Source organism: Rutidosis leptorrhynchoides, chromosome 2 (genome assembly GCF_046630445.1).
Source record: "Rutidosis leptorrhynchoides isolate AG116_Rl617_1_P2 chromosome 2, CSIRO_AGI_Rlap_v1, whole genome shotgun sequence".
Taxonomy (NCBI): Eukaryota; Viridiplantae; Streptophyta; class Magnoliopsida; order Asterales; family Asteraceae; genus Rutidosis; species Rutidosis leptorrhynchoides.
The window spans coordinates 539234651-539250764 of record NC_092334.1 but is presented as its reverse complement, the minus strand read 5'-3'; the positions used below and the strand labels follow the sequence as shown (position 1 = coordinate 539250764).

The window sequence follows — 16114 nt, the reverse complement described above, 5'->3', positions numbered from 1 at the left end:
TCTATCATGTCGTGAAAAATCGCCATCATGCACCTTTGAAAGGTTGCAGGGGCGTTGCAAAGTCCAAATGGCATGCGTTTGTAAGCAAAAGTACCATAAGGGCACGTGAATGTGGTTTTATCTTGGTCCTCAGGTGCGATTGGAATTTGAAAATATCCGGAGAAACCGTCAAGAAAACAATAGTAACTGTTTCCGGCTAATCTTTTCAACATTTGATCAATGAAAGGTAAGGGAAAGTGATCTTTTCTGGTGGCGTCATTTAATTTTCTATAATCAATACAAACACGCCATCCTATTACAGTCCTAATAGGAATAAGCTCATTTTTCTCATTTGTGATGACAGTCATGCCACCCTTCTTAGGTACGCATTGAACTGGGCTTACTCATGGAATATCAGAAATTGGATAAATTAAACCTGCATCAAGCAGTTTAATAATTTCTTTCTAAACAACATCTTGCATATTTGGATTTAGTCTTCGTTGGCGTTGCTCATAAGTTTTATGACCTTCTTCCATAAGGATTCTATGTGTGCAATACGAAGGACTTATCCCTTTAATATCATGAATTTTCCATGCAATAGCTGGTTTATGAGCTTTTAGCACAGAAATGAGTTGAGATTTTTCATTTTCAGTAAGAGTAGACGATATTATTACAGGTAATTCAGATTCACCATGTAAATAATCATATTCCAAATGGTTTGGAAGTGGCTTTAACTCTAATGTCGGTGGTTCTTCTATCGATGATTTATATCGATATCTGTCTTCTTCTTTTAGCATTTGAATTTCTTCTGTTGTTGGTTCATATCCGTTAGCCATAAGTGTAGCTAACATTTCAGCTTCATCAATTGGTTCAGTTCCTTCTCCTAAAGAACATTATCATGTTCCTTGTAATTTTGAAAATTCTTCTAACAATTCTGCATGTGAATCTATAGTTTGAATATAATAACATGTATCATCTGCAGATTGTGGTTGTTGCATGCTCTATCCACAGAAAAGGTAACACTCTCGTCCTCTATACTTAGGGTCAGTTTCTTACCAAACATGTCTATTATTGCTTTGGCCGTGTTTAAGAATGGTCTTCCTAATATAAGAGGTACTCGAGAATCTTCTTCCATATCCAGAATAACAAAATCTACTGAAAATACTAAAGTACCAACTTTAACTAGCATATTCTCCATTATCCCTCTAGGATATTTTACTGATCTATCTGCTAGTTGTATACTTATTCGTGTTGGTTTCAATTCTCCAAGGTCTAGTTTAGCGTATAGTGAATACGACATTAGATTTATACTAGCACCTAAGTCTGCCAATGCTTCTATTGAACTAAGACTACCCAGAAAATATGAAATTGTGAAACTTCCTGGATCAGAGAGTTTTTCTGGTATCTTATTCAACAGCACTGCTGAACAATTAGCATTCATAGTAACGGCCGAGAGTTCTTCCATTTTCTTTCTATTTGTGATTAGATCTTTCAGAAATTTATCATATATAGGCATTCCTGAAATCACATCAATGAAAGGAAGATTGACATTTATTTGTTTAAACATATCCAAGAATTTGGATTGCTCGACTTTAAGTCTCTCTTTTCTCATTTTACTCGGGTAAGGAAGTGGTGGTTGGTATGGTTTAACATAAGGTTTAGCCTTAACTGTGTTATCTTCATTAACCTTTTCAACTACCGGTTCTTTTTCCTTATCTTGTTCAGATTGTGGTTCTTGTGGAGTACGAATAGCTTCATCAGAAATTACAGGTATTTCAGGTGGTTTAAGTGTAATACCACTTCTTGTGGTAATGGCTTTAGCTGTTTCATTCCGGAGGTTAGCATTTGTATCACTAGGTAGACTTCCCGATTTTCTTTCACCTATCAACCTTGCTAGGTTGCTTACTTCTTGTTCCAAATTTTGAATAGAAGCTTGTTGATTTCTAAATGCTTGAGCATTTTGTTCATTGGTTTGTTTTTGAGATGTGAAAAACTGTGTTTGAGATTCAACTAGCTTCGACATCATATCTTCTAAATTTGGCTTTTTATCATCGGTTTGTGGTGGTTTGTTTTGAAAAATAGGTCTTTGCTGATTGTAAGTATTATTTGATACTTGTTGATTACTAGGACCTTGTTGATTGTTGTATGGATCATTTCGGTTATAATTCTGGTTTTGATTGTAGATTGGTCTTGGCGGTTGATAATTATTCTGATAATTATTTCCAGGCCTTTGGTTTATGTATGAAACATTCTCTCTTTGTTCCATTGTTAGTTCAATACTGAGACAATCTTTTGTCAAATGTGGTCCTCCACACTGCTCACAACTAATTCTTATTGAGTGAATATCTTTAGTCATCTTTTCCATTCGTCTCTCGACAGCATCTATCTTTGCGGAAATGGAATCTAAGTTATGGCTAGAATCGGCTCTAGCTGCTTTAGATGATCTAACGATATCTTTTTCTTGGTGCCACTCATGTGAGTAGGAAGCAGTGTTATCAATAATTTTGTAAGCATCAGTTGTGGTTTTCTTCATAATGGAACCACCAGCTGCTATATCGATGTCTTTCCTTGTAGTGATGTCGCATCCTTGGTAGAATATTTGTACTATTTGACAAGTGTCTAAACCATGTTGAGAACATCCTCTCAATAACTTTCCAAATCTTGTCCACGCCTCATATAGAGTTTCATTTGGTTTTTGTGTGAACATAACAATTTCTCCTTGAAGTCTCACGGCTTTAGATGCCGAAAAGAATTGTTTAAGAAATTTTTCAACTAAAACGTCCCATGTATCAATCGCCCCTTCAGGTAACGATTCCAACCAATCTTTGGCTTCTCCCTTTAAAGTCCAGGGAAATAACATGAGATATATCTGTTCATCCTCCACTTCTCGGATTTTAAATAGAGTGCAGATCCTATTAAAGGTTCGAAGATGTTCATTTGGATCTTCCTTCGGCGCACCACTAAATTGGCATTGATTAGTTACCATGTGTAGGATTTGTCCTTTGATTTCATAATCTGACGCATTAATGTCAGGTTGAGTAATTGCGTGACCTTGGCCAGTGCGTTTAGCTCTCATTCGGTCTTCCATACTTAGAGGTTCCAGATTCTCCATGATTGAATTTGTTGAATCTGAATCACTAGAGGATTCTGATTTAATGGTTGGTTCCTCAACAATCTCTGTTTGAATGATTGGTGGTTCCGGAGGAAAAATTAATGGTTCAGGATCTCTGAATTGTCCCTGAATATTCTCCGGATTCTCAATTGTGAGGCCAGGTTCAAAAAATGGATTATCGGAAATTTGAATTGGAGTACTTGGTCGACTAGATGACGATTCTAAAGAAAAATCAACTGCGACAATATTTGCTAGATGTCTTGATCGAGTTACAGGTGGTGAACGTACAAAAGGTGGTGAACGTTTTGCTCGGTGCATTCACTGAATATCCTATTAGTTATAAAAATAAGAAAAATTATATAAGTTATCAAATTAATAGACTTTTCTGCTTTTGCCCACGTTTCGAATAGCCAATAGATGCAGCAGGGAGCCAGAACCCTTTAAATCGGAAGCTCACAACTCAGCCACTAACAAATCCAACTATTACTACAAAGCAGAAAATTTAAATGCCTATCAATTCAACCACTTAAAATAATTTTTCGTCGAAATTTTAGAGAAGAAATAGAAAAAAATCTATGTCCTATAAACTAGAGCGTCGAGAAATAAGAAAGAAAAAGAGCACGTCGAAAAACGTCGAAAAATAATAGGCGTCGAAAAATAAATATAAGAAAGTAGCGCGTCGAAACTTAAAAAGGAACTAAAAACTATGAATTAAAAGTTACGTCAAAAAATATTAAAGCTTAGAGAAATACTATATCCCAAAACGGCAATAACTTAAAAAGGTACTAAAATTTTAAAAAAGGCATCGCAAAACTCTAAAGCACCTAAATCTTAGTCTAAAGAAAAAGCACTTAAGAGATTTTACGGCAAAGCCTAAAAATCTAGAAAAAATAACTATGGCAAAAACTATATCTTAAAACTAATTACGAGCGAAAAATATAAAAATTACGCAAAAACAAATAAAAGATACAAAATATAAAAATAAACTTAAAGTTGTAAAAAGTACAATTTTTATAAAAATATTATTTTTATATTATTTATTTTATAAAACTATTAATTTTATAATTTATTAAAACTAATTAAACTAAATAATACAAATTAAATAATAAACTAAACTAAATAATAAATAACTAAACCCTAATTAGGGTTAAAATAATAATAATTAATAATTAACCCGTAATGATTGCTGTTTGATGGTCAAACTGGGCGTGTCAGGTACCCTCATGCGATCGCATGAAAATTTGCCTTCGGGCTCATGCGATCGCATGGGCTAGGGTTTCGGGCCACGATCTGGGCTGCTACAGTACGAGCCGAGTGATTTTATTTTATATATATTTTTTTCTGTTTTAATAAATAATGATATAAATAAATAAAAACTTGAATTTTAAAAATTAAAATAAAAATAAAGAAACTTTATAATTTTATATATATATATATAACAAACTATTAAAAATATACAAATATTTTATTTTTCTTTTTATATTTTCATATATTTAAAACGTATTTTTACAAAAGCGTATTTTTATAAAAGTAAACTGAAAATTAATAAAAATCTTTTTTTATAGCGTTGCGCTTTCGGCGTTTTAGCGTTCCCCGGCAGCGGCGCCAAAAATACTTGATGTGTGCGAGGTGTACTAGGAAATAGTATTATTTTTACAAGGAAATACTATTAAATACGATACAATTTTACACAAGATATTTATTTATTTATAGAATGGATATACCTAAACCTTGCTACAACACTTATAGGTAGTGTACCTAATCGTACAGTAGTGTAGTTTTTAGTAAGTCCGGTTCGTTCCACAGGGATCTTTTAAACAAGCTTAACGCTATATTTTTAACTTATAATTGTAAAAATACAAAAATATATATAAGTAGTATTATCATTATAAAAGAGGGGTTTTTACCGTTTAGTGACCGGATTGTCGATTTTAAAACTTTAGTCGCAGTTAAAACCTAATGTAAAATATTAATTATATAAAAGACTTAATTTAAAACGTAAAGTAAATAACGATAATGAAATTGCGATAATTAAAAAGTACGATAATTAAAAGTGCAATTAAATACAACGACAATAAATAAAAGTACGATAATTAAAAGTGCAATTAAATATGAAAATAAAGGAATTATGCTTATTTAAACTTCCGTAATCATGATGTTTGACGTGTTGATTTTAGTTTATTCCCATGGGTTAATTGTCCTTTGTCCTGGATTATTCAATATGTCCGTCTGGTTTTTGTCCATAACAGTCCATCGGTCATAAATTTAAAGTGCGAGTGTCCTTGTACATAATTCACCCCTGTTTTAATAAGTCTATTAACTATTAATCCATTTCCGTGTTCGGTAAAATGAATAATTATTGGTATTTATAGATATCCCGCCCACCGTACCCAGTCAAGCGTATGTGGTTATATATAAATACGTCAAATTATAAGTCTATATATTAAATCAACGAGGTATCATTTAGTTAATATAAAACCCATTAATAGCCCATAGTCTAATTTCTACAAGTGTCGTTCTTTTATCCAAACCCCAATTATGGTCCAAAGCCCAATTACCCAATTTTAATATTTAGCCCAACATCACGATTACTTCGGCATTAAATAAGCATAATAATAACTTAGCTACGAGACATTAATTTAAAAATAACAGTAACCATAACTTACAGTGATTAAAAATAGTGTAGCGTTACACGGACAGAATTTCGACTTACACCCTTACAACATTCGCTATCATACCCTTATTATTAGAATTTAAAATTAAAATTAAAATTAAAATTAAAATATAATATATATATATATATATATATATATATATATATATATATATATATATATATATATATATATATATATATATATATATATATATATATATATATATTTGTGTGTACGAGTGAGAGATAGATATATGGTTTTATGATCAACCAAAACTGCGAAATTTATAGGCATGTGGCCAACTTTTCAGGGTCATGCGATCGCATGGCTTTTGTGCCTCCAGGCCATGCGATCGCATGGAGGTAGGTATCAGCTCACATGAGTTTGTTTTCTTGGTTGCCGACGTTTATAATATATAATATAATATATATATTAATTTTAAGAATTAATTATATATTATATTACATTCATGTGCATAGTTGACTTGTAATTTTTAGTCCGTTGCGTTAAGCGTTGAGAGTTGACTTTGGTCCCGGTTCCGGATTTTCGAACGTCCTTGCGTACAATTTAATATCTTGTATTTTGCGTTTCGCGTCTTGTACTCTTGTAATTTTAAGACGTTTCTCATCAATAATTGGAACCACTTTGATTGTACTTTGTACTTTTGAGCTTTTTGGTCGTTTGCGTCTTCAATTCGTCGAATCTGTCTTTTGTCTTCAACTTTTATTATTTAAACGAATATTACTTGTAAATAGAACAATTTCAACTAAAAGCTTGTCTTTCTTGAGGGATAATGCTATGAAATATATGTTCGTTTTTAGCATTATCAGTATGAAACATTCTCTCTTTATTCCATTGTTAGTTCAATACTGAGACAATCTTTTGTTAAATGTGGTCCTTCACACTGCTCACAACTAATTCTTATTGAGTGAATATCTTTAGTCATCTTTTCCATTCGTCTCTCGACAGCATCTATCTTTGCGGAAATGGAATCGAAGTCATGGCTAGAATCGGCTCTAGCTGCTTTAGATGATCTAACGATATCTTTTTCTTGATGCCACTCATGTGAGTGGGAAGCAGTGTAATCAATAATTTTGTATGCGTCAGTTGCGGTTTTCTTCATAATGGAACCACCAACTGCTATATCGATGTCTTTCCTTGTAGTGATGTCGCATCCTTGGTAGAATATTTGTACTATTTGACAGGTGTCTAAACCATGTTGCGGACATCCTCTTAATAACTTTCCAAATCTGGTCCACGCTTCATATAAAGTTTCATTTGGCTTTTGCGTGAACGTAACAATTTCTCCTTGAAGTCTCACGGCTTTAGATGCCGGAAAGAATTGTTTAAGAAATTTTTCAACTAAAATGTCCCATGTATCAATCGCCCCTTCAGGTAACGATTCTAACCAATCTTTGGCTTCTCCCTTCAAAGTCCACGGAAATAACATGAGATATATCTGTTCATCCTCCACTTCTCGGATTTTAAATAGTGTACAGATCCTATTAAAGGTTCGAAGATGTTCATTTGGATCTTCCTTCGGCGCACCACTAAATTGGCATTGATTAGTTACCATGTGTAGGATTTGTCTTTTGATTTCATAATCTGGCGCATTAATGTCAGGTTGAGTAATTGCGTGACCTTGGTCAGTGCGTTTAGCTCGCATTCGGTCTTTCATACTTAGAGATTCCAGATTCTCCATGATTGAATTTGTTAAATCTGAATCACTAGAGGATTCTGATTTAATGGTTGGTTCCTCTACAATCTCTGTTTGAATGATTGGTGGTTCCGGAGGAAAGATTAATGGTTCAGGATCTATGAATTGTCCCTGAATATCTTCCGGATTCTCAATTGTGAGGTCGAGTTCAAAAAATGGATTATCGAAAATTTGAATTGGAGTACTTGGTCGACTGGATGAAGATTCTAAAGAAAAATCAACGGCGACAATATTTGCTAGATGTCTTGATCGAGTTACAGGTACGTACAAAAGGTGGTGAACGTTTTGCTCGGTGCATTAACTGAATATCCTATTAGTTATAAAAGATAAAAATTATTAAAGTTATCAAATTAACAGACTTTTCTGCTTTTGTCCACGTTTCAAATAGCCAAAAGATGTAGCAGGGAGCCAGAACCCTTTAAATCGGAAGCTCACAACTCAGCCACTAACAAATCCAACTATTACTACGAAGCAGAAAATTTGGATGTCTATCAATTTAACCATTTAAAATAATTTTTCGTTGAAATTTAAAGAAATTTTAGAGAAGAAATAGAAAAAACTAAGTCCTAAAAACTAGAGCGGCGAAAAATAAGAAAGAAAAAGAGCGCGTCGAAAAACGTCGAAAAATAAATAGTCGAAAAATAATAAAAAGAACGTAGCGCGTTGAAACTTAAAAGTCTAAAAACTAAAAATTAAAAGTTGCGTCTAAAAATGTTAAAGCTTAAAAGAAATACTATATCTCAAATGGCAATAACTTAAAAAGTACTAAAAACTTAAAACGGCGTCGCAAAATTCTAAAGCACATAAATCTTAGTCTAAAGAAAAAGCACTTACGGAATTTTACGGCAAAGCCTAAAAATCTAGAAATAAAAATAACTATGGCAAAATACTAAGTTTAAAACTAAGTACGAGCGAAAAATACAAATATTACGCTAAAACAAATAAAGAGATACAAAATATAAAAATATACTCAAAGTTGTAAAAAGTACAATTTTATAAAAATATTATTTTTATATTATTTATTTTATAAAACTATTAATTTTATATATTTATAAAACTAATTAAACTAATTAAAACTAAAAAAAATACAAAATAAACTAAATAATAAAATAACAATACCCTAATTAGGGTTAATTAATAATAATTATATTTAATTTAAACCCTAAACTGGTCGGACTAGGTTACCAGACCAGTCAAATCACCTCATGCGATCGCATGAGATGTTAGTTGGTTTTCCATGCGATCGCATGGCTTGCGAATTCTGGCCAGACTTTGGGCTGCAACAGTGATCGGGCCGAGTGGTTTTATATATATATTTTTTTCTGTTTTAATTTTCTGTATTAGAATTTATAAAAAGTATAAATTAAATAAAACTTATATTTTTAAAAACTAAAAATAGAAATAGAAATATTTTATAATTTTATATATATATTTAACAAACTCTTAAAATATATATATATATATATATATATATATATATATATATATATATATATATATATATATATATATATATATATATATATATGTATTGTTATTTTTCTTTTTATATTTTTGTATATTTTTTTATATATTTAAAACGTATATTTTTTTTATACAAAGAACTTAGTAAAAAATTTTTTTTTTTATATAGCGTTGCGCTTTCAGCGTTGTCTTTCCCCGACAGCGGCGCCAAAAATACATGATGTTAAAGCGAAGGGGTATAAAATACTATTAATTTTTACAAGGAAATACTATTAAATACGATACAATTTTACACAAGTGATTTATTTATTTATAGAGTGGATATACCTAAACCTTGCTACAACACTTATAGGGGCAGTGTACCTAAGTACAGTAGTGTAGTTTTTAGTAAGTCCAGTTCGTTCCACAGGGAGACTTAGCCCAGCTTAACGCTATATTTTTAAAAACTATATTTGTAAATATATAAATATATATAAGTAGTATTATTATTATAAAAGGGGGATTTTTATCGTTTAATGACCGGTTTGTCGATTTTAAAACTTTAGTCGCAGTTAAAACCTAGTGTAAAATATTAAATAAATAAAAGACTTAATTTAAAGCGTAAAGTAAATGACGATAATTAAAGTGCGAAAAAGTAAAATGCGATAAATAAAATTGCGATAATTAAAAGTGCAATTAAATATGAAAATAAAGGAATTATGCTTATTTAAACTTTCGTAATCATGATGTTTGACGTGTTGATTTTAGTTTATTACCATGGGTTAATTGTCCTTTGTCCTGAATTATTCAATATGTCCGTCTGGTTTTTGTCCATAACAGTCCATCAGTCATAAATATAAAGTGCGAGTGTCCTCGTCAAATTATCCTTATATCCGAAGTCAAATATTCCAACTAATTGGGGACTTAAACTATAATTACACCAATTTTCCTTGTATATAATTCACCCCTGTTTTAATAAGTCCATTAACTATTAATCCATTCCCGTGTTCGGTTAAATGAACGATTATTAGTACTTATAAATATCCCGCCCATTGTGTCCGATCGAGTGTATATGGTTATTTATAGGTACGTCCAATTGTAAATCTTTATATTAAATTAACAAACTATCATTTAATTAAACAAATATAAAGCTCATTAATAGCCCATAGTCTAATTTCCACAAGTGTCGTTCTTTTGTCCAAACTCCAATTATGGTACAAAGCCCAATTACCCCGTTTTAATATTTTAGCCCAACATCACGATTACTTCGGCATTAAATAAGCATAATAATAACTTAGCTACGAGACATTAAATTAAAAAGGTTGAACATAATTTACAATGATTAAAAATAGTGTAGCGTTACACGGACAGAATTTCGACTTACACCCTTACAACATTCGCTAACATACCCTTATTATTAGAATTAAAATTAAAATTAAAATTAAAATTTTAATATATATATATATATATATATATATATATATATATATATATATATATATATATATACATATATATATTTTATACGAGTGAGAGATAGAGGAAAGATATATAGATGTTTTAATCGATCACCAAACTGCGAATTTATAGGCATATGGCCACAAAAAGTGGCCCATGCGATCGCATGGAGAATAAGCCTACAGGCCATGCGATCGCATGGAGGTAGGTACCAGCTCACATATTTTTGTTTTCAAGCTTGTCGACGTTTTAATATATTTATATTATATTTATGTGCATAGTTGACTTGTAACTTTTAGTCCGTTGCGTCGAGCGTTGAGAGTTGACTCTGGTCCCGGTTCTGGATTTTCGAACGTCCTTGCATACAATTTAATATCTTGTATTTTGCGTTTTGCGACTTGTACTCTTGTAATTTTGAGGCGTTTCTCACTAATAATTTGAACCACTTTGATTGTACTTTGTACTTTTTAGCTTTTTGATCGTTTGCGTCTTCAATTCGTCGAATCTGTCTTTTGTCTTCACCTTTTAATATTTAAACGAATATCACTTGTAAATAGAACAATTACAACTAAAAGCTTGTCTTTCTTGAGGGATAATGCTATGAAATATATGTTTATTTTTAGCATTATCAGTCTTCGTTGGCGTTGCACATACGTTTTATGACCTTCTTCCATAAGGATTTTATGTGTGCAATACGACGGACTTATTCCTTTAATATCATGAATCTTCCATGCAATAGCTGGTTTATGAGCTTTTAGCATAGAAATGAGTTGAGATTTTTCATTTTCAGTAAGAGAAGACGATATTATTACAGGTAATTCAGATTCACCATGTAAATAAGCGTATTCTAAATGATTTGGAAGTGGCTTTAACTCTAATGTCGGTGGTTCTTCTATCGATGATTTATATCGATATCTGTCTTCCTCTTTTAGCATTTGAATTTCTTCTGTTGTTGGTTCATATCTATTAGCCATAAGTGTAGCTAACATTTCAGTTTCATCAATTGGTTCAGTTCCTTCTCCTAAAGAACATTCTCCTGTTCCTTGTAATTCTGGAAATTCTTCTAACAATTCTGCATGTGAATCTATAGTTTGAATATAATAACATGTATCATCTACAGATTGCGGTTGTTGCATGGCTCTATCCACTGAAAAGGTAACACTCTCGTCCTCTATACTTAGGGTTAGTTTCTTACCAAACACGTCTATTATTGCTTTAGCTGTGTTTAAGAATGGTCTTCCTAATATGAGAGGAACTCGAGTATCTTCTTCCATGTCCAAAATAACAAAATCTACTGAAAATACTAAAGTACCAACTTTAACTAGCATGTTCTCCATTATCCCTCTAGGATATTTTACTGATCGATCTGCTAGTTGTATGCTTATTCGTGTTGGTTTCAATTCTCCAAGGTCTAGTTTAGCGTATAGTGAATATGGCATTAAATTTATACTAGCACCTAAGTCTGCCAATGCTTTTATTGAACTAAGATTACCCAGAAAATATGGAATTGTGAAACTTCCTGGATCAGATAATTTTCTGGTATCTTATTCAACAGCACTGCAGAATAATTAGCATTCATAGTAACAGCCGAGAGTTCTTCCATTTTCTTTCTATTTGTGATTAGATTTTTCAAGAATTTAGCATATCTCGGCATTCCTGAAATCACATCAATGAAAGAAAGATTTACATTTATCTGTTTAAACATATCCAAGAATTTGGATTGCTCGGCTTCAAGTCTTTCTTTTCTCATTTTACTCGGGTAAGGAAGTGGTGGTTGGTATGGTTTAACATAAGGTTTAGCCTTAACTGTGTTATCTTCATTTACCTTTTCAACTACCGGTTCTTTTTCCTTATCTTGTTCAGGTTGTGGTTCTTGTGGAGTATGAATAGCTTCATCAGAAATTACAGGTATTTCAGGTGGTTTAAGTGTAACACCACTTCTTGTGGTAATGGCTTTAGCTGTTTTATTCCGGGGGTTAGCATTTGTATCACTAGGTAAACTTCCCGGTTTTCTTTCACCTATCAACCTTGCTAGGTTACTCACTTCTTGTTCCAGATTTTGAATAGAAGCTTGTTGATTTCTAAATGCTTGAGCATTTTGTTCATTGGTTTGTTTCTGAGATGTGAAAAACTGTATTTGAGAATCAACTAGCTTTGACATCATATCTTCTAAATTTGGCTTTTTATCATCGGTTTGTGGTGGTTTATTTTGAAAAATAGGTCTTTGCTGATTGTAAGTATTGTTGGATACTTGTTGATTGCTTGGACCTTGTTGGTTGTTGTATGGAACATTTCGGTTATAGTTCTGGTTTTGATTGTAGATTGGTCTTGGCGGTTGATAATTATTCTAATAATTATTTCCAGGCCTTTGGTTCAGATATGAAACATTCTCTCTTTGTTCCATTGTTAGTTCAATACTGAGACAATCTTTTGTCAAATGTGGTCCTCCACACTGCTCACAACTAATTCGTATTGAGTGTATATCCTTAGTCATCTTTTCCATTCGTCTCTCGACAGCATCTATCTTTGCAGAAATGGAATCGAAGTCATGGCTAGAATCAGCTCTAGCTGCTTTAGATGATCTAACGATATCTTTTTCTTGGTGCCACTCATGTGAGTGGGAAGCAGTGTTATCAATAATTTTGTAAGCGTCAGTTGCGGTTTTCTTCATAATGGAACCACCAGCTGCTATATCGATGTCTTTTCTTGTAGTGATGTCGCATCCTTGGTAGAATATTTGTACTATTTGACAAGTGTCTAAACCATGTTGCGGACATCCTCTCAATAACTTTCCAAATCTTGTCCACGCTTCATATAAAGTTTCATTTGGCTTTTGCGTGAACGTAACAATTTCTCCTTTAAGTCTCACGGCTTTAGATGCCGGAAAGAATTGTTTAAGAAATTTTTCAACTAAAACGTCCCATGTATCAATCGCCCCTTCAGGTAACGATTCTAACCAATCTTTGGCTTCTCCCTTTAAAGTCCAGGGAAATAACATGAGATATATCTGTTCATCCTCAACTTCTCGAATTTTAAATAGAGTACATGTAGTGACCCCGACAAATCGTCAAGTGACGGCGTCGACTACGTAGGTCCCATTACATGGTCATAAGTCTTTAAGACAACGTTTGACCAAAATATGTCGCATTCATTTCAATGTAAAAGGGTGTTTCAAGTTTACAAAAGAAGTTCGACGGCTAGTTACATTACAATGTTAAACGTACAATTGAAACCTATGCGACACAATTTAAAAGTAGCCAAAAAGATGCTCCAAATATGCATGTATACTCGACATCCAAGCAAGTATCAAAAGAGTGCGGAAGCATGTATCACTTAAGCATTCAAAACCTGAGAAAAACATAGAAGAATCTGTCAACGAAAACGTTGGTGAAATCATAGGTTTAGTAAATGAGTATGTAAGTAAAATAAGTTGAACCACAAGTTATAGTATAAGTCGATTTTCCGAATCGTTTGAATTCCATAAGTATTGTTGTTTACCGAGCACCCAATTATCAAAGCTTAACCGTATCATTTACCTCAGCATAAAAGTGTTAGAACATACACCGTACCAGAATATATTTCATTCGCTTAACGGTAGCGAACCGTCCGAATGAGGGTTAGTCAAACCCGTATGGATCCACACAACATAGTCTCGCTTACACCATCTGATGTAATTAATGATAATTGAATTGAGGATTTTCGTTCAAACTCGTCCGTATCTTTGTATTCGTATTCGTGTTCGATGTATAAAAGTATGAAAGGTATATATACATATGAAATGTATATAAGTATGTAACGTATATGTTTCTCAGCCCACGATTTAAAAATATAAAAGTTGTTGAAAAAGTGGGACTATGATCTCACCTCGAGTGCACGAGTATAAAAGTACTTCACAAAGTAAACGTGTGCATGAAAGTTTCTTAGCCTTGACCTAAACAAGTAAGTTGTATCAATTTACCGGTTACGACACAAGGTCGGGTGAAATGTGCTCAATTAGTCCTATGGCTCGTTACGACTCGAATAAATAGCATGTGAATCACGTTATCAAGTTTCATGCAAGAATCAAGTATAAAATAAGATTAGAACGATTGCATAAGTGTTTTGTTAAGTTTGACTAAAAGTCAAACTTGGTCAAAGTCAACGAAAAAGTCAATGGGGTCGGGTCGGGTCCCGAACTATTTTCCTAAGCTTAGAAATCATATATGAGCATGTTAGAACAAGTTACATGTGAATCGGAGGTGCGTAGCATAGCAAACATTATTCAAAAATCGACAAAGTTGGACAGACCACATTGGCGCGCCGCGCGGGTATATGGCGCGCCGCGCCATTACCTGTGCAGAGAAATCTGGCAGTTTTTAAGTTTTATGCACGAACCTAACTTCAAACAATCACCATTTATGACCCGCAAACAACCAAAACATGTATCTTATATCATCGGAAAGGTATTTTGACAAGGAACACAACTAACTACTTTTCATCAAGCGAAAACATCATTTACAATAACCGATTTCTCACCAAGTGGTCATTCAAGGTCCATTTTCAAAGTTTCAAGTTCTTGAAATGCATTACATGATTCGGGAATCCAATCCACACATATGATATGCCGTTTTGAAGGTAATTACTCATGCAATACAACTAAACACTTACTAACAACATTTCATGGCATCCAAAGTATCAAAAGTTCATTTCAAGTTCATCAAACCCTAATCAAAATTCACAAAAATCACAAATCATGTATTTGAAGTTTTCTTAATCAACCTACGCATCAAAACGAAGCTAGTGATACTAGTAACACAATTAAAACATGAACTTTAACAATTTAACAACATTTAATCTTCCAAAATCAAAGATTAAGCAAACCCATTTTCAAGTGTTCAAGCTAGTTACTCAAATCAACAAATCGAACAAACAAAACATATATTCATGTTATACACGAGCCATAGACACTAATTAACACTTTTATAATTCAAAAACATCAAGAACACAAAATCTAGTAATTTTAGAAAGTTACCCAAATGAGATGAAATTGGTATCAAGTCGAAGAGGATGAAGAGAGGATTCCAAATATGTAATTTGTTTTGATGTTAGCCTCCAAATCCGAAATTAGATGATGAATCTTGTTTGAGTTCTTGAGAGGAAAAATGGAAGTATGAAAAGAGAGAAAGGGAGAAAATGAGAGGAGGAGGTTGAAGGTTTGACTAGTTGACCTAATCAAATCTTTGGCCTCTTTGCAAGTTTAGTCCCTCTAGTTCGGGTGCGGGTGCGTGAATTAACCAAACGAATTATTTTGAATTACACGAGAGTACGAGAGATGTTATAATCCAATAACGAAAATATTTTAAGAATGTTAGCTAATGGAGGATACGAATCGAGATACTGAGGATATTATTAAAATAAAAAGACGGGCGTTAAAATAATTTAATGGAAAAATGCGGGATGTTACATTACCCACACCTTAAAAGAAATTTCGTCCCGAAATTTAGTTGGAAGCAATAGTCGTGGTTTCTTACTCGAGACCTAGTGTTGTCAATGCTGTGAATAAGTGAAGATACGTCCTCGGACATTCCCACAAATTTTGACAGTCGAGATCTCAGTTTGTATTAAGACTTGGTTTTACGATCCACAATTTCAACCAGTTTCCCATGAAGGGGAGTTTGCCATCAATAGTAAGTTTATCTAGGAGAGTAGCACGTTCCTGTTCCGTAGGACACGTCTCTAAGTTTGTTGCATGGAACGTAGGGTAAACGG

At 32.9% G+C, this 16114-nt stretch overlaps 1 non-coding gene across 1 annotated transcript; it reads left to right on the top strand.

Moving 5' to 3' along the window:
* The first annotated feature begins 13125 nt into the window (after positions 1-13125).
* Positions 13126-13232, top strand: LOC139894828 (small nucleolar RNA R71). The gene has a single exon (XR_011775308.1). It is a non-coding gene; the product is annotated as a small nucleolar RNA R71 (small nucleolar RNA).
* The last annotated feature ends 2882 nt before the right edge of the window (positions 13233-16114 follow it).